This window comes from Antechinus flavipes, chromosome 1 (genome assembly GCF_016432865.1).
Source record: "Antechinus flavipes isolate AdamAnt ecotype Samford, QLD, Australia chromosome 1, AdamAnt_v2, whole genome shotgun sequence".
NCBI lineage: Eukaryota > Metazoa > Chordata > Mammalia > Dasyuromorphia > Dasyuridae > Antechinus > Antechinus flavipes.
In genome coordinates this window covers 621985641-622012586 of record NC_067398.1, presented here as the reverse complement: position 1 = coordinate 622012586, position 26946 = coordinate 621985641, and the positions used below count along the sequence as shown (strand labels likewise).

Genomic DNA, 26946 nt, shown 5'->3' with positions numbered 1-26946 from the left:
CTTTCAGTGCATATCATTATGAAAGTTCTCTTTTACTCCTCATGTTTCCCATAGCATTTTGCCTTGATCTCTCCTCTACACTTCATCTGTTCCATAATTATTTATATTCTTGACTTATAAGTAGATTGCAAGCTCTTTGAGAGATAGTCTTGTGTTTAAAAAAAATTAGATTTTTGCATTGAGAAAGTACAAAATAAATGCTGATTTAAATTTAGTGGAGTGAATACTTTTATTTTTTTTAATTGAAAGGATTTTTAAATTGGGGACTGGGTAAGATCTGGAGTGAAGCAAGGTTGCCCACTATCACCATTATTATTCAATATTGTATTAGAAACACTAGCCTCGGCAATAAGAGTCGAGAAAGATATTAAAGGAATTAGAGTAGGCAATGAGGAAACCAAATTATCACTCTTTGCAGATGATATGATGGTATACCTAGAAAACCCCAGAGATTCTACTAAAAAGCTACTAGAAATAATTCATAATTTTAGCAAAGTAGCAGGATACAAAATAAATCCCCATAAATCCTCAGCATTCTTATACACCACCAACAAAATCCATGAGCAAGAGATACAAAGAGAAATTCCATTCAAAATAACTGTTGATAGCATAAAATATTTGGGAATCTACCTACCAAAGGAAAGTCAGGAATTATATGAGCAAAATTACAAAAAAGTTTTCACACAAATAAAGTCAGAATTAAATAACTGGAAAAATATTAAGTGCTCTTGGATAGGCCGAGCGAATATAATAAAGATGACAATACTCCCTAAACTAATCTATTTATTTAGTGCTATACCAATCAGACTTCCAAGAAAATATTTTAATGATTTAGAAAAAATAACAACAAAATTCATATGGAACAATAAAAAGTCGAGAATATCAAGGGAATTAATGAAAAAAAATCAAATGAAGGTAGTCTAGCTGTACCTGATCTAAAATTATATTATAAAGCAGCAGTCACCAAAACCATTTGGTATTGGCTTAGAAATAGATTAGTTGATCAGTGGAAAAGTCAACTATAGCAATCTAGTGTTTGACAAACCCAAAGATTCTAAATTTTGGGATAAGATTTCATTATTTGATAAAAACTGCTGGGATAACTGGAAATTAGTATGGCAGAAATTAGGCAAGGACCCACACTTAACACCACATACCAAGATAAGATCAAAATGGGTCCATGACCTAGGCATAAAGAACGAGATTATAAATAAATTAGAGGAACATAGGATAGTTTATCTCTCAGACTTGTGGAGGAGAAAGAAATTTGTGACCAAAGATGAACTAGAGACCATTACCAATCACAAAATAGAAAATTTTGATTATATCAAATTAAAAAGCCTTTGTACAAACAGAACGAATGCAAACAAGATTAGTAGGGAAGCAACAAACTGGGAAAACATCTTTACAATTAAAGGTTCTGATAAAGGCCTCATTTCCAAAATATATAGAGAACTGACTCAAATTTATAAAAAATCAAGCCATTCTCCAATTGATAAATGGTCAAAGGATATGAACAGACAATTTTCAGATGAAGAAATTGAAACTATTACCACTCACATGAAAGAGTGTTCCAAATCACTATTGATCAGAGAAATGCAAATTAAGACAACTCTGAGATATCACTACACACCTGTCAGATTGGCTAAGATGACAGGAAAAAATAATGATGAATGTTGGAGGGGATGCGGGAAAACGGGGACACTGATGCATTGTTGGTGGAATTGTGAACGAATCCAGCCATTCTGGAGAGCAATCTGGAATTATGCCCAAAAAGTTATCAAACTGTGCATACCCTTTGATCCAGCAGTGTTTGTATTGGGCTTATACCCCAAAGAGATACTAAAAAAGGGAAAGGGACCGGTATGTGCCAAAATGTTTGTAGCAGCCCTGTTTGTAGTGGCTAGAAACTGGAAAATGAATGGATGACCATCAATTGGAGAATGGCTGGGTAAATTGTGGTATATGAATGTTATGGAATATTATTGCTCTGTAAGGAATGACCAGCAGGATGAATACAGAGAGGCTTGGAGAGACCTACATGGACTGATGCTAAGTGAGATGAGCAGAACCAGGAGATCATTATACACTTCGACAACGATATTGTATGAGGATGTATTCTGATGGAAGTGGATTTCTCTGACAAAGAGACTTAACTGAGTTTCATTGGATAAATGATGGACAGAAACAGCTACACCCAAAGAAGGAATACTGGGAAATGAATGTGAACTATTTGATTTTTGATTTTCTTCCCGAGTTATTTTTACCTTCTGAATTCAACTCTCCCTGTGCAGTGGGAGAACTGTTTGGTTCTGCAAATATGTATTGTATCTAGAATATACTGCTACATATTTAACATATATAGGACTGCTTGCCATCTTGGGGGGGAGGGGAGGAGGGAGGGAGGGGAAAAAAACGAAACATAAGTGATTGCAAGGGATAATGCTGTGTAAAAATTATCCTGGCATGGATTCTGTCAATACAAAGTTATTATTAAATAAAAAAAAATAAAATAAAATAAAATAAAAATTGGGGACTGGGGCAGAAAACAAGCAGGAATGTACCAGGTGTCTTAAAAATAGGATGAGGAGGGCAGCTAGGTGGCAGCTAGGTGGTACAGAAAATAGAGCACCAGCCCTGAAGTCAGGAAGATCTGAGTTCAAATCTGACCTCAGACACAACACTTCCTAGCTGTGTGACCCTGGGCAAGTCGCTTAACTTCAATTGCCTTAGGGGAAAAAAAATAGGATGAGGAGCAGCTAGACAGTTCAGTGGACTAGGATATCATCCCTGTAATCAGGACAACCTGAAGAGAACCTGAGTTCAAATTTTACCTCAGACATTTAACATTAAGTAATACTCCAGATCTGCAATGTATTTCCAGCAAGCCTTGTACAAGAGGAAATATAATGCATTAAAAACCCAGAATGAAAGAAAAAAAGAGAGAGGAGATGCCTGCTATAATCTCAAAACCGATTGGTAGTGATAAGAATGGAGGAAACTGCATGGTAAAAGATTCGCAAAATGCCTGAGTAGTAGCCTAATGAAGATATGCCTAGGAAGCTGCTAAGTCATAGCAAAAAATCCATTCAGCCAGTGTGTGAGACAAGGCTTCCTGGGCATGGTGCTGATCATGCTCACTGGCCACCATGGTTTTCCCACAGTGGCTTGCTACTGGTAACTGGATCTCTGATCATCTATCGTGTTTTTCTGCAAAGGACTCATCAGAAATTTGTCAGTTCTATTCTAATTTACCAGTTAACCTTGTAAAAATTCCAAATCATTTTACTGATGCCTATTTCAAGAAGTAGAAAAAGAATACAAAGCAGGACAAGGTATTTTAGAAAACAGTGGATTGTCAAATCCTGCCTAAAATCAAGAAAATTCTTCAGCTCCGTGGCTACCTATGTTTTGTATTCCCTCTCTCCAATAGAACTTAACCTCAAACTGGTATTTTAAATGCCTTTCAGAGAATTTTTATTAAGATATTTGGAATCACACATACAAAAAAATATATATATTTCCCCATAGGGTTTCAAGTATTTGAAAGGTTGTCCTGTATTTGGCCCTAGTGGATAGAACCAGGAGTAACAGGTGGTAGTTGCAAAGAGGCAGTTTTAGATTCAATGTAAAACTGTGAAAATCAAATGAGCTGCTTAAAAGGAAGGAAAGAAAGGAGGAGTCCCTCATCACTGGAAATCTTTAGACTAGTTTATCATTGACCAATGATATTATAGGCAAGATTTATATTTCCATTCAGTTCAACAAGATTTATTAAACATGTAGAGGTCAAAAGAAATGATTTCTGGGATTCCTTCCTATATTCTATATCTGTACTTTAGGGAGTATATGTCATTTAACCCTGTTTTATGCAATTGGAAACTCCCATCCAATTCACTCATTCATTTCTACATCCACTGATTTAACAATGATAGGCTTCTATGATGATCTCAATGCTGTGTCTGTTATAAGGCTGCTTGATCTAGTTGATAAAGAGTTGGTCTCAAGATCTGAAAGGCCTGGGCCCATGCCTTACGTCGGATACATATTGGTTATATGGTCCTGGGAAAATCATTTAATCTTTCAGTACCCTAAAGAATATAAATTGCAGACAGAACACTGATATGCAATAATAAGGAAAGTTTCTTAACAGGAGCTTTCTGTATGATGAAATTGCACATCTAGATCAAAAAGATGAAGGTGGAGGGACAAGATAGATATAAAAGAAATTTTTCCCATCCTCAATGTCATTTGCATAGTTCTGTCATTCATTTTTCCTGTTACCTCTGTATCTTTACACTGCCATCATTATACTTCAGAACTGTCACCAATCACTTCAACTATTATAATAAATTCCTGATTATTCTCCCGATTACTGATCTCTTCTCTTTTCAATCTTCCTTCGCAGAGATGCCATAGAAATCTTCCTTAGGAACTGTTTGTCCTTATAACTATCCCTCTGCTCAAAAATCATTAATGGCTCCCTGTTGCTTCCAGGATAAAATATAAGCTCCCTAATCTGGCATTTAAATTCTTTAACAATCTGGCTGTCACCTTTGGTTGAAATTTCATTTGTCTTTATGACTATTCCTCTGCTCAAAAATCATCAGTATCTCCCTACTACTTCCAGGATAAAATAAAAGCCCCCTAATCTGGCATTTGAATCCTTTAACAAGCTGGTTCTCATCTTTAATTGAAATTTCATTTCCCAATGTTTCCCCTAATGTACTTTATATAGCTGCCTATCATTCACACTGCAAAGGTTCATTGTAAACTGATATCTCATCTAAAAGATCGTGCATATTTTTATTATATATTTTAAAAATCATACACAATCCTCTATACAACAGCAAACATTCATTTGAAAAATATTTTTGTAAAGAGTCATAGAGAATTCAGTCACAAAAGTACTTGGAATTCACAATATCAGTCCTCTGGCAAGTAGTCAGAGTGCTTCCTGTGACTAGAACTGTCTTAGGTACTGTCAGGAATACAAAGAAACACATGATAGATACATTCATCCCATGGAACTTATAGTCAAGTCATATTTTCAAATTGTACCTCCTGGAGCCAAGCAAAACAAGTTTTAATACTCTTTCCAGAGCAGAGTTTTAATATCTAACGATGTTACTATGTTCCCAAGTGTTAGCCTTTGATATACTTAGAGCTAACCATGACTCCCCATCCTTTTCACCCCCAAGGAGTTACTTTTCAAAATATGAATGGGAAGGGAGTTTTTCACCAAGCAAGAGATGTGTTCATAGCAAATAAAAAGGAGCAATTTGACTACAAAAAATTTAATTTGCATAAACAAAATTAATGCAATTGGAATTAGAAAGGAAACAGTGAACTGGGAAAATATTTTTGCAATAAACTTCTCTGATAAAAGACTCATATAAGAAATATATAAGACCATTCCCCAACAAAGAGTCAAAGGATATGAATAAGCAGTTCCAAAAAGAAGAAATGCAAACTCTGAACAAACAGATGAAATAATGATCCAAATAATTAAAAATAAGTTGATAGTAAATTAAAACAGCCTTGAGGTTCCATGGATATGGATATGATATGGAACCTCACTAAACTGGCAAAGACAAAAAAGAAAATGACAGTCTTGGAGTGACTGCAGAAGGACAGGTATAATAATGCCCTGATGATGGAGCTATGAGTAGATCTCACCATTCTGGAAAATGATTTGGAAATAGACTCAAAAAATCATTAAAAGTACATACATTTTGACACAGTGGTTCAAAAAGAGGAAAGGAGGGGAAGGAAGAGGAGAGAGGAAGAAAGAGGAAGACAGGAGAAGGGAGGGGAAGAGAAGAGAGAGGAAGAGGGTAAAGGAAAGCAATTTTTTCTTGATTATACTTATTATAAGGCATACTTTTATGGGACAGAGATGGAGTTGGGAGAAGGAAGAAGTAGATTTATAGTAATAGTGACTTTAAAAAAAAAAAAAGGAGAGGAGTATGCCATGGTGGAGAGGACCCTAGAATTGGAATCAGGAAGACCTGGGTTCAAATCACACTTTGGGTAATGATTACCTCTGTGATCCAAGACAAGTCATTTTCATCTGACTGTGCCTCATTTTCCTGATTAGCAAAACTAAGAAGGTTGAATCAATGACTTCTAAACTTTCATCTAGCACTAAATCTATGATTCTATGAAATATTTTTTTAATATACAGAAGAAAGCAAAAAGAAATTCAGAAGGAAACAGAAACAAATGGGGCAAGTTTGGTGCTATCATGTTTAATGTAATATATCCTTAAAAACTGTATTAATAAGAAAAAGTTCATAGTTTTATATACAATCTTCTTTTTCCGTTTTTGCATAATGAAATGTTTGTTTTTCTGTTTAAGTTCATATTTAGTTTTGGGTTTTTTTTTTTTTTTTTTTTTTTTTTGCTTTTTTGCTGAGGCAATTGGGATTAAGTGACTTGCTCAAGGTCACACAGCTAGGAAGCGGTAAGTATCTGAGACCAGATTTGAACTCAGATCCTCCTGACTTCAGGGCTGGTGCTCCATCCACTGTACCACCTAGCTGTCCCAAGTTCATAATTGTTTTTAAAGAAAACAAGAGCATTGTTCCTAGAGCTAGAAAATCTGAGTGGAAACATTGGTCCTACTGCTTAATGATGGTGGACTCCTGACTGTGGAATAACTTTTTAAAACCTTAAACTGGGGAAGGTAACATTTGTTCCAACAACCTGAGATGACTTTTGTGAGGGAAGGGCTTCAAAAACCCCAACTTGCTGAAGAAACAAGAGTTATTATTATTAGATCCTCACAACATATTCTATAAGATAAACTGAATTGTTCCCATTTTGCCAGATGAGGAAACTGAATCACTGAGGTCTAAAAAGGCTTGTTAAAAGTCAAGTAGTTTGGAAATGCAAGGACCAGTTCTTGAATCCATTTCTTTTGAATCCAAAGTTGGTGTTCTTTTGACTATATCTAGGACTAGGGACTAACTATATTTCTATGTGCAAGTCATAAAATTTCAGTTAGAAGGGATTTTGGTGATCATTTAGTCCAATATGCCTTCACAAGGCTCAGCAATCAAACAGCTTTTCTGAATCTCAGTTTTTCATCTATAAAATGCATATCATATTCCTGCCTATCTACTCGATAACTGGAATGGACCAAAAATTTGTGTTCGCATGTGTCACTTGTGCCACATGGCCAGCATATTTCCATTTTTCATCATTTTTACCTTCACATTTCTAACAGACACTCTCTCTATTCACTTTCACAGCATCTTGCTGGTGTGGATCCTCATGAGCTCTTACTTTTTGGATGATCTTCTTGCTTCACAATTCTCCACACTCAAATTCATCCTTTTCTGAGCTGCAGAATGAACTTTTTAAAAGACTATGTCACTCCTCTACACTTCCCCAAAAAGCCTCAGTAGTTCCATATTACCTCCAAGATTAAATACAAAAATCTCTTTTTAAAGTTTAAAACCTTTCACACCCTTAACCTGGAGTTAAGATGCCAGCTTTCCATTCATTTTTCATGATTTATATCTTTATTGTTATTGTTCAATCATGTATGACTCCATGATGCTATCTGGGATTTTCTTAGCAAAAATTACTAGGATTGGTTTTCCATTTCCTTCTCCAGTTCTTTTTATAGATGAGAAAACTGAGACCAACAAGGTTAAGTGACTTGCGTAGGGTCATACAGTCAGTGAATGTCTGAGGCCAGATTTCAACTCAAGAAAATGAGTCTTCCTAGATTTATATCTATTTGTATTTTAAATAACTGTTTGCCCCTAAGAATGAGAGTACTAATAAAAGCTATTTATAAGACATTATCTTATTTGATTCTCTCAACAATTCTGTAAGATAGATGGTATTATTATCCTCATTTGCCACTAAGGAAACGCAGGCTCATAAAGATTAAGCAGAGTCACAAGACTAGTGACTGAAGAGAAATTTGAATCTATGGCTTTCAAATTCCAAGTCCAATATTCCTTTCATTACTTCATACTAGAGATATGAGTATATTAGAGGGAGAGTAAGGAAGCTTCTTAATAAAAGGATATCTTTTTTTTTTTTTTTTTTTTGGCAAGGCAATCAGGGTGAAGTGACTTGCCCAGAGTAACATCGGTAGTAAATTTGAAGGGTCTGACTTTGGATTTGAACTGAGGTTCTCCTGACTCCAGGGTTGGCACTTTATCATACACAGTGTCTTCTTGCTGTCCCCAAAGGATACATTTTAATCAGAAATGCAGAGGGGTTTTGTTTTTGTTTTTTCCATATTTTCTTAGTGTGTAACTGCTTAGTGTGTAACCAGGAGGCAAAATCTGATTCAACATTGTCCTCTGATGAGTGGTATTGCTCTGAGTAGACAGCTGGTACTGCCTAAAGAAAGGAAATCACTTTGTCTCAGTTCTGTTTTTTCTTCTGTCATCCTTCCTCTGAATACAATTTAGGGTGCCCTAAAAATAATATGTAAAGAATCCTGAGCACTGAGGAGAAAGGTGGGGAAAGGTGATACCTGAGATTTGATTTTTTTTTAACTGTTGCTTTTATTCCAGGAAGCAGTCAATAAGGTATAGTGAACAATACATAGAAGCTGCAAGATCTGGATTCAAATTCCTCCTGAGTCATTTACTAGCTTCAAGTTCATTTGCAAGTTACTTAATCTCCTAGAGGTTCCAATGTATTAAGTAAGCATGAGTTATTATTTCAGCCTTGAGGGTCCATGCAATAAACATTTGTAGTAGAGCTGCATATCATCTGCTGCTTCTGCAAAACTCCCAAAAGATTGCCATGTAATTTCCTATGCTGACCTATGATATAGTGAAACTGCAGTGGTAAAAAGAGTAATTGTAAAGTGATTTGCAAACTTTAAAGGGCTTTATAAACTTTAGCTAATATTATAGTTCTTATTTTCAGTATTAAATGAATAAGTAATGATTGAAGGTTGGACCAATATTTACATCAGTTAGAAGAAAATGAACATACAAACAGAAGACAGATTCATGGCCTACATTCAATTTACTAGTTCTGTGATCTTAGGCAAGTCACTTATTTCCCAGTCTGGTTTTTGTTTTGTTTTGGTTTGGTTTGGTTTTTTGGGGGGGATTGGGTTTTTTTTGGTTTGTTTTGTTTTTTTTTTCTGTGAAATAGATATTCACATTGCCCATCTCACAGGGTGCTCTGAGGAAATTGTTTTGGAACTCTAAATCCTGTGTAAATGAGATCTATGATCAATTAAGAAGCAGAGATGGCATTTCCTTTTATAAAAGTATCCTGTTGTAGTGGATAAAGAGCCTTCATTAGTTATTAGGAAAACCAGATCAAGTTCTCACTGTGATATATACTATCTGTGGATACCTCTAACTCCTTAGCACTGTAGACCACTGTCTAAGAATATTCATTACAGAATAATTATTGACCTGCATTGGTAGATGGAGTTTCCCCACCTGGAACTGTGCATATGATGAAATCACAAATCCTTGCTAAAAAAAATAAATAAATAAAAACAAACAAACCAAACTGACAACAACAACAATAAAAACCACTTTCTGTTATTAATCACATGACTGCTCATAGAAATTAGTTATGGTCTTGCATAGGGAGAATGGATGCAGTAAGAGGTTTTTTTTTTTTTTTTTTAATGGCTTGTCTTTTAAAATTAAGGAAGAGTAAAAATATTAAATGGAACTAAAGAAATCAGCAATTAGATAAAACAGCCAAGTCAGGAAGCCCCAAGTTCAACCAACTCAGGTGCTAACTTTATTACCCTGATCATGCCATTTGACCCTCAGCCTCAGGTTTCTCCTCTGCATAATGGGAACAATAATAGTCTCTACTTCACAGAGTTATGAGGAGCAAATGAGATAACGAATTGAAAGTGTCTCACAAAACCTTAAGGACTAGATAGCATAAATGCTATTGTTATTATTACTATTGATTTCTTATTAAATCATCAATAACTGAGAAGATCATACAAGAGTTCACTGGGTTTATTTACATACATTTTTTAAAATTGTCAAATAAGGAACTCCCTGAGTTAGGGTGGAGTTTTCTGCACGGTTGGATTAATCAAAACATGGGGAGGAAGTGAAAGTCCAAGAGGGCTGAACATTGGCCTGGGATGCAAAATTTTATGCCATTACAATTTTTCTGGGGTTTGCTATGGAAGGACTTAGATATAACTCCTGTAGAGTCAGAATTATAGAACTTTAAAACTGGAAGAGACTTTAAAAACTTTGTAGCGCAAGCTTTTTACATATGAGGAAATAAAATAAAAGAGAGGTAGAGATTTACCCCAATTCACAGAATAATGTCAAAGCCAATCTTGTCTACACTACACCAAAACCACCATTTTATCAAGTCAATCAATCAAAGAACCCATGAGATTTTTTTTCTAAGTCTCTTTTTTTTATTTTATTTATGAAATGGAGTTGGGTAGAGGGAGTAAAAATGATCATGACAGACTTCCTCTTCCATACTTATGTAGAAGGTTGTTTCTAAATTATTTTTAAAAGAGCTCTCTGCTAAACATCACTCTTTAATGTCATAGTGAATTTTAATAACAATAATAATAAACTCTAGGTGGTGATGACATCAAAAATAATGTTGTACCATTCCATGGTACAACAAGAACATTGGGTTTATTGAGCAAGTAATAAAATTCTAATTTTACTAAAAAAAGCATTGAGATAGAGGTCAAACTGGGAATTCATTATTTCATTCAAGAAACATTTAACTGTCTCCTATTGCCATGCATTTTGCTCATTGTTGGATCATAAACAATGGCAAAAACATTCAAGAAATTCTACCTTAATAGACAAAATGGTGTAGTAGAAAGAAAATTTGAAAAATGTTCAACACAATGTAGATCTTACTCCCAGATGTAATATTTCTAATTTTTTCATGGGCTTCATTTCTTCATCTGTAAAATGGGAACAATAATGGGATCTAGTTCACAAGGTTATTGTGAGGATCAAATGAGGTGAGATAGATGTATATATAAGGTGCTCAGCAAACCTTAAAGCACTTTTTTAAAGTTAGATATTCTGAATTCTTTAGAGATCTGGCATTCCATGATTCATGGTCATACAACATCACTGGAAGAGTGTTGTGATTGAAGAGATAGAAACAGCAAGGAACAGTCTGGACATCATTTAAATTTTCCAAATGAAATCCATTATCACAAGCTAAGCTTCAACCCTCCACTTCCACTCAACTATAAGTACAATTCACTATTCATCAAAGATTGTATACATATGCATACATACATACACACACATAAATATATATATACATATATGAGAAAGAATTGTTATTGATAAGTCATTTTTCAGTCATGTTTGACTCTTTGTGATCCCTTTCAGGTTTGTTTGTTTGTTTGTTTGGGGTTTTTTGGCAAAGATAATAGAATATTTTACCTTTTCTTTTTCTTCTAGCTCATTTTACAAATGAGGAAACTAAGAGTGGCTTGCCCAAAGTCACACAGCTGGTAAGTATGTTATATTGAATTTGAACTCATGAAAATGAATCTTCTTTAAAAATCTGGCCTCAGACACTTCATTTCCTCATCTGTAAAATATATATGTGCAGGCATAATGTATATTTGTATACAGATAGACTTAGTCAATGTCCTGACTGCCCATCTAGCTATGTGGTATTGTTATGATTATTGTTATTTTGGTATCACACTTGACAGACTATGTCAATACTGAAATCCATTTTGACTGACCTACCAGGTCATTTTTGCTAGAACATCAAATCAATTTTCTGAAATAGTTAGTTGATTTGGGGATTTTCCCCCTGCTACATTGATTGGAAAAATCAGTTAAAACAGTACAAGCAGAAGACGCATAAGAAGCATTTAATCAGACTATGAGAAAATCACTGGATGTGTTTATTTCTAAAAAATGTTCATTCTCTTTTTTCCAAAAGAAGACTATGAAATAATGGTAAAGGCTTCAGAAATGCTTTATAAGCCAGGAATATTTGCTTATTCTGCAAGGATTCATTTGATAAATAATATCAAATCTCACTGTCACATTTAGTGGGGAAAAAGCCATTTTGGTGGTCATCCAGTTGTTGTTGTTTGTCATTGTTATTGTTGTTATTATTTGGCTTTCATTCTCAGAAAAGATCATAACATCAGCGAGGTGATACCAAAATATACAAGTGAATTGGATTTAAGTGAGAGAGAGCCAAGCAAAGTCATCAACCTTACTTTCTCCTTCAGAGCCATCTGGGTCCAGTTGTAAGATATAGATCAGGATGACTAGAAATGGCCCCAGTTGCAATGAGATCATTAGCCATTTTTTTACTAAGATCTTTAACAGGTTTCACTTTGACTGAAGCATTGCCCAATCAGTGATTAAGGCTAGGTAAGAAATGAAGGAGGGAATGGCCTCTTTAACTGGTCAACTAAAGATTGGAAGAGGAATCAGAATTTTTCTGATTGATCCAGAGGCATAATTGGATATTTATTAAGTACTTCCAATATAAAATGTGAGTTGTGTGACAAAATGGATAAAGAGTGGGGCTTGAAACCAGAAAAAACTAGATTTGAGTCCCATCTCTATGCATATTCAATGTTACTTAATAATTCAATCATCTAAGTTAGTAGTGTTATATTCAATTAGAAACAGGCAACTAAACCATACACAAGGATCAACGAGAGCTTTGTTGACTTAGAAAGCCACATAATAATATTATCTGTGTTTATGGTATTTTTATTTAATTTATTACTATTTCCCAATTACATTTAATTTCATTGGGTCACAGTCAGAAGTGCTCTAGTCAATTTTCTCTAGTCAATTCTTCAAAGCTAAGCAGCAGAGAAGGTACCAAGTTGAATTGGTAGCGTCATTCTTCACCGGGGAATTCCCAAAACCAATAAAATCATAGGTCAAGCACAAATCCCTAATCTCTCTCCACAAGCAGCTGTTTGGGAGATAGAGGTAACCAAAATAAAAATCAGAGTCCCTGCTCTCAAGGAGTTTATGATCTAACAGGAGGGATCCAGCCTATATAAAAAAGAGCATGAAACAAGGCATAATGTGATGAAGACTAAGGAGAGATCCAGGCCAAGAGCTCTAAGAAAATCTAAAAATCAATGGAAGGAAGTTACATCAAAGCAAATCTTGATTCAAAGCAAGCATTTCCTATTAACTAGAATTTACCACAAACAAATGAATTGCCTTATCCACTGACTGGAATTTTTCAGGCACTAATTACATGACTATTTGTGTGAATGTTACAGCAGGAATTTATCTTTAGGTATGGGGTTAGATTGATATTGAATAAAAATGGTCCTCTAGGGAAGCAAACAAAATAGATAATTAGCTGATGATTAAGGAAATGTTAATTTAATAGGCTGGTAGCCCTAATTAGACATTTGAGGGCTGGTCCCAGAAACACTTGTTAGATTTGAATACTTCAGAAACAAGAAGATCACTTTCCAAACCTTCCAACTCTTTGGATAAGGTGGCATTTGGATCTGACACAATACTAGACCTGATCCAGGGTAGAAATTTCCACCCTGGAGTAGAAGTTAAGAATTTATAACCAAACAAGAGACAGAGAGCATTATGGAATGTGAAATGGATGATTTTGATTACATTAAATTTAAAAGGTTTTGTATAAACAAAACCAATGTAGATTAGAAGAAAAGAAGGAAACACTTTTGGTGGCCTGTATTTCTGATGCAGTCCTCATTTCTCAAATATGTAGAAAACTGAGTCAAATTTATAAGAATACAAGTGTTCCTCAATTCCTAAGTGGTCAAAGGATATGAATAAGCAGTTTTCCGTGAAGAAAGTAAAATTATCTATAGTTACATATTTTAAAATGCTCTAAACTCTTTTGATTGGAGAAATACAAATTAAAACAACTCTGGGGTACTACTTCATATCTATCAGATTAGCTAAATGACAGGGAAAAAATGACAAATTTTGGAGTTTGTGAGGAAATTGGAACACTAATGCATGATTGGTAGAGTTGTGAACTGATCCAATCATTTTGGAAAGCAATTTGGAACTATGCCCAAAGGCTATAAAACTGAGGATATCCTTTGATCCAGAAGTGTCACTAATAGGTCTATCTATATCCTACTGAGACAACCAAAAAGGGGATAGAATCTATATATACAAAAATATTTATAGTGGTAGCAAAGAATTAAAAATTGAAGGATGTTCATCACTTTGAGAATGCCTGAATATTGTGTGAATGTAATGGAAAACTGTTGTGCTATAAGAAATGATGGGTGCACAAATTTCAAAAAAACCTGGAAAGATTTACATGAACTGATGCTGAGTGAAGTGAGCAGAACCATGAGAACATTATATACATTAACAACAACATTGTGCAATGATCAACTATGATAGACTTAGCTCTTTTCAGAAATAAAATTATCCAAGACAATTCCAAAAGATTCATCACAGAAAATGCTATCTACATCGAAAGAACTATGGAGTCTATAAATGAAATATTTTTTCACTTTTCTTGTTGTTTTTTTTTCCTTTCTCATTGTTTTTCCCTTTTTTCTGATTCTTCTTTCATATGACTAATGTGGACATATGCTTAACATGATTGAATGTATAAAACTTATATCAGATTGCTTGCTATCTTGTGCAGAGAAGATGGAAGAGAAAGAAGGAAAAAAATATGAAACTCAAAATCTTATAAAAATGAATGTTGAAAACTATCTTTATATGTAATTAGAAAAATGAAATGCTATTAGTGGGAAATTTTTTTAATTGAATATTAAAAAAAGAAATTTTCCTCCACAGAAAAATGATTCACTTAAAATCCCACGTGTGGTATTTGATTTCTTCTTCAAAGTAGAGAAGTAAAGCCTGAAGCATAAAGAAAGAGGCAGGGTCTCTGAGTTCCCTGCCAAGTATTTAAACCAATGGGTCTTAAACAGAAACCCTTCCAATGAAGGGGATTTGCAAACTGCCACCATAAGGCTTCAGGATTCAAAACTTCCTCCCTCACAATCCATTCTGATTATGAAAAAAACAAGAATGAAAGGGAACAGATGGGAGTGTCATTACCATTAAAAAAAAAAAAAAACCTAAGGGTGTTGGACAGAAAATCAATAGGAGTGCCACCAGCACACTTAGGAATTTTATTTTTAAGTAATCAAAATAAAACAAAACCAAAAAGCCTTAAAAACATATCCTTTCCTGATATCGACCTTAACTGCCAGGAAACAGTGGGTCATGTTTAGTGCTAGAAAGCGATGAAACTGGGAAGTTCTACATTAAAAAAGAAAAAACAAAACAAAATAAGAAACAAGATTACCTCAAATTCATTGATATGACATATCACCAAGCTTTATCTTTCCTTTGTACTTTTCTTTTGCCACAGGAGAGTTGAAAGGATTCAGGACAATTTCTCTGGAAAAAATTCTATTAGGACTTTCCGGAGAGATTTCCACCCCCATTGGCAAGATAAAGTAGCTGACAGAATAAGAACTATAAGGCTGCTAGGTGGTATAATAGAGTGTTGGACTGGGGGAGGAAGGGGTCAGAAAATCCTATATGATCCTCAGAGAATCACTTAATGTTTATCTACCTCAGTTTCTTCAATCGTAAAATGGAGATAATTATTTCTATCTTATAGGAGTGTTGTAATGACCAAATGATATATTTGTAAAATACTTAGCAAAGTGTTTGGCACATAGTGGGTGCACAATAAATGCTTTCTCTTTTCCTCACTTGATAACTGCTTGTGGAAAGTAGAAGGGAAGAAATGAAGGAAAACAGCAGACATTGTTTTTTCAGGTTTGGTAAACACTTGGCAAATCAATAAGCATTTATTAATTGCCCACTGTATGCCAAGCTCATCTAGAGATTAAAAATCAAAAATGAAACGATTACTGCTCTAAAGAATGAAACAATATGTATATAAATATATACAAAATAATTCCTGGAGATAGGCACTAGCAGGAGGGAAATCATGAAAGGTTCCATTGGGGGAGTTTTGAAGGAAACTACATAAATTTAAAGGCAGGAGGTGAGAACAGTATACTTCAGGCATGTGAGACAATCTGTGCAAAAAGCATAGAGATGAAAAAAAGGGGGGCACTGTTTGTGAAGAATAGCAAGAAGACTATTTTGACTGAACCAGAGAATATATAAAGGAGAATACTGTACAAGAATTGGAGACATATTGTAAAGGACTTTAAATGCCAAATAATCAGTTTATATTTGCTCCTGAGGGTAACAGGGTATTCCCAAAATATGATGAATAGAGTGGCTAGAGTGGTGATGTATAGGGAAACGGCTTTGCCAGCTGTATGCAGGATAGATTAGAGAGTGGAAGAGGCTTGATCCATTAGGAGGCTATTTTAAAAGTCCCGATGAGAGATAGAGAGGGGTTTACCTAGTCATAGTTATGGTAGAAGTGTTGACTTTGGACAGAGAAAAAGAAGCAGGTTAGAAATGTGTAAGTGAGGAAAAGGGGAAGACATGATAGCAACAGATTAACTATGTGATATAAGAGAAAGTGAAGAATAAGAATAGTCCAGTGTTGAAAATCTAAGTGACTAAATAGATGGTGGTGCCCTTAATAGTAATAGGAAAGTTCAAAAGAGAGGCAAGTTTGGAGGAAAGGTAAAAAGATCTGTTTGGAACATACTATGTCTGAGATGAGAGGGTACAATTTTCTAGGTACAAATCTTTTATGTGATTTTTTTTTATAACAACTCCACAAAGGTAGGTAGTATCACTGAAATTTTTATGTGTGGAAACTCAGGCTCATGTTTTCAATTTTTTTATCAAGGTTATGGAAATGCTCAAGTTCAGAATAAAATAAGTTTAAATTTTTTAGTAATAAAAGAAATTGTGGTTGAAAAAGATTAAGTAATTTTTCATAGGGCCCTATAGTTAGTAAGCAAAAGAGGTGAAATGTGAATCCTGATTCTAGATTCAATACACTATATACAGTGTCATGAGGGAAATACTGTAGTAGAATGGAATAAAAAAAGACGCCCCTAAATTTGAACCCTGAGTCTAATACTTATGGCCCACAAAACATTAGACATATATCTCAGTGACTCAGTTTCTTTGATAGTAAAAGAGTGGCACAAATGACCTATAAGGTACCTTGTAGTTCTAATCCTATCACCTTTCTCACCTCATTGGGAAGAAGGCAGCAGCTGTTAGAATGCCCTACAATTTAGTCATTGGTCAAAAGACTGCTCTAGACAATAGTTAGTTCTATCCCTGTACTCTGGATGAAAGATACCAATAGACCACGATCTCAATCCCATCAAAATTTGAAGTTGCTATTAAAAGATCCTTATATTTCAATGAGAATTTCTCAGACCCATGGTATTTTTCCTTTTTCTACATTATATTTTTCTACATGGCATTTTCCTCAAATTCTACTTTGGAAGCTTGAACAACGGAGTATTCAATAAATAATAATGATAAAATGAATCATTTAATAAATTAACTTAAGTTCAACAATTTACAGAGCAGCTATTGTGTCTAGGACACTGAATTAGATTTTAAAGAAGCACAAAGGTGAAGGAGATGTGGTCTATCCCCAACTTTTCTGAGATAAATATTAGTCAATTAGCAAGTCTCTATTTAGTGCTTACTATGTGTCAGGTACTATGCCAGTTGGAGATGGATATAAAGAAAAAGCAAAAACCAACCTTGCCTTTAAAGAGCTTACAGTCTAATGTAAAAGACAACATCGACATTAATAGACACAGAGCAGGCAGAGGATAACCTGGTAGGGAAAAGCACTAGCAGCTGGGGAGACTGGGAAAGGCAACACTTTAGTCTTGAAGGTAGCCAGGAATTCAGAGGCAGAAAGAAGGAGGGAAAGAATTCCAGACCAAGCACTTTCCAGGGGCCTTAGACAATGCCCTTTATTTTTGTACTTTGTTATGAAATATTATTATATCATAAAATAAGTGATTTGTCAGATTTCCATTTCAACTCAACAAAAAGCCTGGATAACATGAGTAAAGGAGACAAAAGATAAAGGAGACAAATGTGTGAGGAACAGTAATAGCTGGAAATATGGTTGAATGGTAGAAAGGAGTAATGAATAAAGATGGGGAAGATGCAGAGAGATGCAGGTTGTAAGGATTCTTAAATGTCCAATAGTGGATTATATTTGATGCTGGAGCTAAGTGGGAACCTCTGAAGTTTATTAAGAGCAGAGAAGTGATATGATCAGACTATGTTTTCAGAAAACTAGTTTGACAACTGTGTCTGAGACAACAGATCAGGGTAGGCAGTGACCTGAGTCCATTTAAGGGATGTTGTAACAGACCACATGAGAGATGTCAGAGGTCTCCACTGGTGTAGTGATTATGGCAATGAAGAGATGTTGTAAAGGGGGCCACTATATGGCACAGTGGAGAGAGCACTGGCCCTGAAGTCAGGAGTTCAAGTCTGACCTCAGACTCTTAACACTTGCTACCTGTGTGACCTTGAGCAAGTCACTTAACCCCAATTGTCTCAGAAAAAAAAAATAATAATAATAAGAGATGTTGTAGAGAAAGAAATCAAAAGACTTGGGAGCTGATTAGATGCATGCAATAGTGAAATTGAAAAATTGAGGATGGAAGTCAGGAGGAAAACGAGTGACTGGATATTATAAGAAAAAAAGAGTAGATTTTTGTTCTTTTGCATGCAAAAGAAACTATTTCTCAATTGGTATCATAAGAATCTGGGTGATGAGTAAGAATAGATTGCAGCCCACTTGCCTCCACCATACATTTCTCCATTGCTCTTTGGTAAATTACAAATTTTGATTCCTCAGAGATTGTGATATTTTTAGGTTCAAAACCATATAATAGCACAAGGAGAATATAGGTGTTAAAAATAAAGATTATGTGAGGAACAGCTTTTGGAGTCACTGAAAATGTAGCACCATTTCCTGAATAAAATCTATTCCTTTCTTATTTTCTTCTTGAGTTTTAGGTCTTATATCCTTTTCCATTTGCAATACCTGTCTTAAATATAATTTACTGATATAGTTACTCAACCTTTCACACGATGTGAACATCAAGAATTTTTCAACTAATTTTTTTCCTATATTATTTGGACAACCTTCTCTTGTAATTACATATCTTATTGAAAAGGCTTAGTAATATCCTAGGGCTTAATGCAATCAACACAATGTCCTGTACAAACTGGTCACTGACTTCACCAGAGTTCTGAAATCTTTCAATTTCTTTCCTTCATGTTAGTATAGATTAATTATTTTCTTGATTCTGCTGTCTTCTTCTATTAGAATGTAAGTTCCTTGAGGGTAGGAAAATCTTTCTTTCTCCAAGCATTTATATTTCCAAGTTTTAACACAATAAAAATGCTTGTTGGCATAACCCTAAATCCACACACTCTAAGGATATATTCTTGGAATCAGAAAAGCAACTTCCTCAGTTGTGAATTGTGTTATACAGAGCATTCTATTCAGATTTGGGTTATACAAGATAGTCTTTGAGGTTCCATCCAACTTTGAGATTACATTTGTATGTGACTTTTTTTTCAAGTATTTGAAATTCATCATATCCCTAAAAAGCAGAGATAGTACCTTGAACAAAAGTTGCAGAAAAGTCAATAAAAGGAAAATTTTCATAACAAATAGGATCACTCAAAAGAAGAGTGGGATGATTTTAGCAGCAGTGGCTTCCCCCAAACTTGAAGTTTTGGAGAGGAGGCTCTATGATCTCCAGGATTCTAGCACTAATCCCAAGAGATGACCATTGGGCACTTATCTTGAGCATCAGGACAGAGAAGAGAGTTTTTTTTTTTTTAAAGGAAATTAAGAAAAGATTTTTTAGACCAAAATATCTGTCCCAATAATAAGCAATATACTACTGGTACCTCCAATAAGATATGGCAACTTTAAATAGACAAGACAAAGACTGATTACAAAAACAAGAATCCTTCAATAATCTCAGCCTTGGATCTCCCTTCAGTTTATATCCTTGTCAAATATGTCCCTTTACCTGGATGATTCAGTAAAATAGTTGTTTGCAGAATGAGTAAGCTGGAAATGTGATCTATTAGAGGAAAGGTGAAAAGTCTTGACCCTTGTAATTTGAGTTAACATCAAATGGGGACTTGGATATATGATAAATACAGGAGTTTTAAAAGAGCAAATAATAAGAAACTTCTGACTCAACAATCCCTCTGGACATGTCAATGATAGTATCTCTCTCTTTATCCCATTTATATTCAGTTTCCTATATTCTCTATTTAGGGCTCAAGATCAGCAATGAAAGAATGTCACAGGGTTCTAGCACCAGGATATCTATAGTACCATCATCAACAACAATAGTAACAATAACTCACACTAATGTTTAAAAGCATCTTTGTCACAGCATCTCTCAAAAAATAGATAGTACAAGAATTTTTTGTCTCATTTCCAGATGAAATAATTGAAGACATGGAAAAAAATTAGTGATTGTCTAAGAGTTAAAGCCAAAATTCAAAAGAAGGCAAGTGGAGTATGTTTTCATTTTCAAGTATGGGATCAAACTGTGGGAGGCCCTGATATCATCATCATTCATGAACCCTGTATAAATTAAATAGAAATGTATCTAGCTCAATGCTTTGCGCATAATCCTAAAATGATTGTTGAATTGCCTCTAAATCAAAGTTTCTTTTACTGAGGCTCCCAACCCCCTATAGGATCCCATAACTGAGTGTGGGGATCACAAAATTATGATATATTATTATTAAATGTTTGATCTGTATACCTATTTTATATTCCTATTTACTTGAGGGTTGCATAAGAATTTCTCAGGCAAAAAATGGATTGTGAGGGTCAACAATTTAAGAAGCCCTGCTATAAATTATGCATTTCATTACATTTGACTCAGTTTCTACAGCTTTAGAAAGAAAGGATTGGATTCCATAATCTCTCAGGTCTCTTCCAAATTCTCCATCTCTGAATTGGATCCCATGTCTGCCACTCTACCTGTGTAAACTCTGATAAGTCACTTTCTCTACCTCTTTGGTGCCATTTTCATTCTCTGTCCAAAAAAAAAAAAAAATGGAGATGGACTAGACAGTCACTCAAGTCTCTTCCAGTTCTTAGGATCTATAAATTTAATCCTTTTCATTTGGCTCTGGGGTCATGTTGAAATTAGTGTCACAGGAGATAAATGAGTATATTAAAGAAAAAGAAAGAAGAGACTTTTATTCTTGTAGAGCCACAATATCTAGAACTGTACCTAATATATAATAGATTCAATATATTTCAGTGATATAAAATTCTGGACTTGGAATTAGGATGATACGAATTTGAATTCTATCTCAAGCATTTATTAGTAATTGAAATGGCAAATTCTTTAACCTTTTCCAGACTCCTTTTCCTTATCTGTGAAATGAAAAGAATAATGGCACCTATTATTATATGTCTAGTCTCAGACACTAGCTGTATAAACCTAGACAAATTACTTAACCTCTGTCTCCCTCAGTTTCCTCAACTATAAAATGGGGTTAATAATAGCACCTACGTCAGAGGGTTGTTGTGAGAATCAAATGAGATTTGAAAAGCACTTAGCATAATACTTGATACATGGTAAAGACTTAATAATGCTCATTCCTTTCCTCCTTCCCACTTCTTCACAGGATTCTTGTAAAATCAAATGAAACATTGCACTTAAGGCATTTTGCAAAATTTTAAAGTAGGTGTGTGTATTATATACACACCCATATATATATATATAGAGAGAGAGAGAGACATATACATATGCATGCATGTCTGTTTCTATCTATAGATATAGATATAGAAATAGAGATATAAGCTAGTGATAGATTTTTCATTAAATTGAAATTTATCAAACAAAATTGATGTGATACAGGATCATTCTGACAATAAGCATTTATTATTACTAGGCACTGTGCTGGGGATACAAAAAAAAAAGTCAGAACATGGTCCCTGCCTTTAAGGAACTTACAGTATAATGAGAGAACCGATATATAAATAAGTATGCATGATCTCACAGATGTTGTTATTGTTTGTCCGTCATTCTCAAAGAGGACCATGAAATCAGGGAAGTGATGTCATGACATGCAAGTGAGCTGGATTTCAGTGAGGGAGGGCCGTGCAAGGTCACCTGGCTCACTTTGCCCTCCAGAGCCATCTGGGTCCAGTGGCAAGATCTAGAAGACTGGAGATGGCCCTGAATGATGACCTTTTTAAGCTAAGGTCTTCAACAGGATTCAGTTTGATTGAAGCAATACCCATTCAGTGATTAAAATTAGGTAGAAATTGAGTCAAAAATTCTCTTTTTTAGCCTAGTTCCCCCCCCCCAAAAAAAAAAAAAAGAAATGTTAATTAATTAATTAATTGATCAATTTGAGAGAGGAAAACCCTCAGGGTTTTTATCAGAAGCAGAAATGATTGCTACTTACATTCAATCTGAGTCAATCAGGACCCAAACATATGACCTATTTAGTGAAAATGGGTGGGACCTTCTCAGAGGGAAAGTACCTAGCTATGGAGTAGGAAAACGTACAGGTGGACTGCAAGACCTTTTGCAGAAGGTATGATTGTGCCAAGACGGGAAGGGAATCAATATTTAATAAGTGTCTCTATGTGCTAAGCATTGAGCTAATATCAAATATTTCATTTGATCCTCACGGCAATCCTAGAAAGATGCTAAATGCTATCATTATCCCCATTTAAAGATGAGGAAACTGAGGCAGAGATTAAATGACTGGCTCTGGAGCCAATAAATATTTGAAGCTAAATTTGAACACAGGTCTTCTTGACTCCAGTACTCTATGCACTATGCTACCTAGCTGAATCTTGAACAAGGCTAGTTTTGACCCAGATCCTCCTAAGGTCTAACTTTAGTGTCTAGCTTGTATGGCTGACATGAAGCTGCAAGGTCCCCAAAGAACTAAGGTTTTTTCCTGCAGTTTTCTTATTTCTTCTTCATGAGAAGCACTCAAAAAATTGAATTCAGATCCAAAATTGTGACTCCTTGGATTTTTAGAGATGGAAAAGGAATTATAGACTAGTAGAACTGGAAGGCATCCTAGTTAGCAGACACTCCAACCTCCTCGTTTTTATTGTGACTAAGAAGTGATTTGTCCAAGACAGGTAAACACCCTGTTCCAGAAGAGTTCCAGAAGTGAGAGACAGGATGATGTACCTACATAATCCACCTGCATAATACTAAAAATCAGTTAAGCACCCTAAACTTCAGTTTCTTCATGTAGCAGATGGAGATTACTATCTGCCCCATTACTTCAGAAAATGAGTTCCAATGGGATACTGGGCATCATGAATCAACAAAGCTTATAGCAAGAGATTGAATCTGGAGACCTTGGTATATATAAACATATAAAAGTTTAATATAGATAATACTACAGATAGTTCTTGCCTTACAGAGTCAAATGAGGTCAAGAGTTTTACACACTTTAAGGTGCTAAATAAATGTCAATTGTTGTAAAAAAAAAAAAAAAAAAAAGGTGTGTGTTGAATTTATGTGTGGCTTCTGGTTAGCATCTTAAAGAAGTGGGGCCATGTGGGAAGAAGGGTAAAAGTGTGGTACATTTCAAACCTGCGTATAATAAGGTTTATACTATAATAATAATATCATAAATAAGTATCTTTGATTATAACCCAATATTGCAAGAATTTCTGACTGGCTACTGCCTGCAATTTAGCTTATCCCAGGCAAGAAATGTCATGAAGAGTGTTGGCTTTGCAAACTCTGATCACCATGGCTGTGAGAAACCTGGCAGCTACTTAAATATTTATTCCCATGACCCTCACTCTGCAGCATTAAAGCCTCAACAACTGATAACAGAGAGTACAATCCAAATTTTCCATTGCTTCCTTACTGATCAGCTGCAAAGTGGGTCATTACATAAAGGTCACTTCATTTCTGAGAAATGCCAGGGTCACTTCAATGGGCCTCTATCCCATGACCCAGCCAGGTCTCACCATTTCAGGGACTAAGACCCATTGAAAACTCTAATGACAGAGGACTTGTTGTACAGGATCTATCCGAAAGGGCAGCATTTAGTAAATCCCACAGAGCAGGTGGGTGACTTTGGCCCCAGATCACCCTGGAAGACCAAGGCCTTTTTTTTTTTCCAGTCCCATTTCCCCCCTTTTAGTTTTCATTCTCTTCCTGAACTCAAACATCTTCCTATCACCAATCATCTAGACAGGCTTTTAAAGTGTTCTGAAAATTCATACATGAAAGTGCCATAAATTGCTTTTATCATTTCGTTCCATTACCCCCTTGTTTGCATTATTCTGCTGGTAAATAGTTTTATGTAAACAGCAACCTTTTAATTGTATTTGGTAGAGCTTTGGATTTTTGCCTGAGATACTTTCAGGGTTAAAACTCAGGACTGACTCCAGGCTGGTGTTATTGCTGAATAGGAGCTTGATAAAATTAGGAAATTCATACAGGAGAGAGAAAGAAAGAAGGAAAGAAAGAAAGAAAGAAAGAAAGAAAGAAAGAAAGAAAGAAAGAAAGAAAGAAAGAAAGAAAGAAAGAAAGAAAGAAAGAAAGAAAGAAAGAAAGAAGGAAGGAAAGAAAGAAGGAAGGAAGGAAGGAAGGAAGGAAGGAAGGAAGGAAGGAAGGAAGGAAGGAAGGAAGGAAGGAAAACAGGAAGGAAGGAAGGAAGGAAAGAAGGAAGGAAAGAAGGAAGGAAAGAAGGAAGGAAGGAAGGAAGGAAGGAAGGAAGGAAGGAAGGAAGGAAGGAAGGAAGGAAGGAAGGAAAGAAGGAAAGAAAGAAGGAAAGAAAGAAAGAAAGAAAGAAAGAAAGAAGGAAGGAAGGAAGGAAAAAAGGAAAGAAGGAAAGAAAAAAGGAAAGAAGGAAAGAAAGAAAGAAAGAAAGAAAGAAAGAAAGAAAGAAAGAAAGAAAGAAAGAAAGAAAGAAAGAAAGAAAGAAAGAAAGAAAGAAGGAAGGAAGGAAGGAGGAAGGAAGGAAGAAAGAAAGAAAGAAAGAAAGAAAGAAAGAAAGAAAGAAAGAAAAAGAAAGAAAGAAGAAAGAAAAAGAAAGAAAGAAAGAAAGAAAAAAGGAAGGAAGGAAGGAAGGAAGGAAGGAAGGAAGGAAGGAAGGAAGGAAGGAAAGAAGGAAAGAAAGAAAGAAGGAAGGAAGGAAGGAAGGAAGGAAGGAAGGAAGGAAGGAAGGAAAGAAGGAAGGAAAGAAGGAAAGAAGGAAAGAAAGAAAGAAAGAAAGAAAGAAAGAAAGAAAGAAAGAAAGAAAGAAAGAAAGAAGAAAGAAGGAAAGAAGGAAGGAAAGAAAGAAAGAAAGAAAGAAAGAAAGAAAGAAAGAAAAAAGAAAGAAAGAAAGAAAGAAAGAAGGAAGGAAGGAAGGAAGGAAGGAAGGAAGGAAGGAAGGAAGGAAGGAAGGAAGGAAGGAAGGAAGGAAGGAAGAAGGAAGGAAGGAAGGAAGGAAGGAAGGAAGGAAGGAAAAACAAATATTTCAATCTTTTTAGAAACCAATGGCTGTCCCAAGCTTTTTCTTATGTGTGTGGTGCAGATAGGGGATGGTCCACAATCTAGCCAATTGTTCAAGCGAGTCTAGTGAGTCTTAAGAAGTTAAGTTTCAGTCCCCTCATTTGTAAAATGAATTGATTCTTCACATTTTTGTGCCATCTGAGGAAGCCTATAGATCCCTTCTCAAAATGCTACTTCTATATGCATGAAATTAAATATAAAATATTAACAAAGGAAGCTGATAATATTGAAATATAATTAAATATTCCTGAGAACAAATTCATGAACCACAGCCTAAGAACACCCTGTATTAGATGAGTTCTGCGTATCCTGTGTTTCTGGGAGAGCAAGAATTATTGGTGTAGCCCTGCAGTTCTCTTTCTATCCTTCTATCTGTGGGAGGCAGGAGAGATGGGGAAGGGTTCATAGCACTGGTGAGAAGTGGTCCCAGACTAATGTGATTAGATTCATGTTCAAAGGAGTTTTGTATCCCACCCTTTCACCTGCCCCACTCCATCTCACTCCATCCCTAATGGCAGATTAAAAAAGTCATTGAGGAAAAAATAGCAAACCTCCCATCCGAGGGAATGGAACAAACTGGGTCCCACTTTTCCTATCAGAAATTGTCATTTAATTGAACTAACCTAGATTTGGAGCTAATAGAAAACTGGTTCAAAATAAATGGATGGAGTTCCTTTAAGCAGATCTCTAAATGACAAGAAGATGATGTTTCCTTTTCTCCCTGCAGAAGCCCTCCCTGACAGGTAATATCCTTTCTAATTCTTTGAAAGTCTAGGCAAATAACCATATACTAGTGGAGCAGACAAATATGCTGTAGACAGAGGAGGGGGAAGAGTGCACCAGGCAACACCAATCTCTGTTGATTGAGCTCACACACAGGAAGGCAAAAGCGATTAGTGACCTGAAGAAAGGGTCAGCAGGGTTGACTGCCCAAGTCTAGAAAGGCAAATCCCCTCCCTGGTGGGGTCTCATCCAGGATGGGGAGAGGTCAGGTATCTCAGGGCTGGTTCTGAGGGAACAGATCATCCCGGTCAATTGTCTGTAGAATTAACAACTAAAGGCCAAGACTCCCCAAAGAGTTACAGCCCAAGGCCCAGAAAAGCAAAACAATGTGAAGGAGAATGATTCTGGGAAGGACCACAGGGGCTGCAGGAAATGGGATCAGAGAAGCATTCCTGGGGCCTGGGGAGGAGACGGGACAAGGCAAGGCAGGTAGTGCTCTGGAAGCCTCTGAAGACTACCACGTTCATTACTTGAGCCAGCCAGGCCACTGGTTCTTTTTACCTGACTGGTATAGCTCCTGATATTCCCATGACCCAAGGCCTTAGTTGATAGGAGCCGGAGTTAGGACCTAGAATAAAGTAGGCTATCGCAACCCAGGGAGAAGTGTGACTTCAGAGGGGTCCCATTAATTCCCAGTGCTGTAGGAATTGCCCCCCTTTACTGAGGGCCATAGACTAGACCCAGAGTTCAGGCCCTCAAGGTTCTTAATG

At 35.6% G+C, this 26946-nt stretch overlaps 1 pseudogene; it reads left to right on the top strand.

The window, feature by feature from the left end:
- The first annotated feature begins 2863 nt into the window (after positions 1-2863).
- Positions 2864-3440, top strand: LOC127547737 (60S ribosomal protein L6-like; annotated as a pseudogene).
- The last annotated feature ends 23506 nt before the right edge of the window (positions 3441-26946 follow it).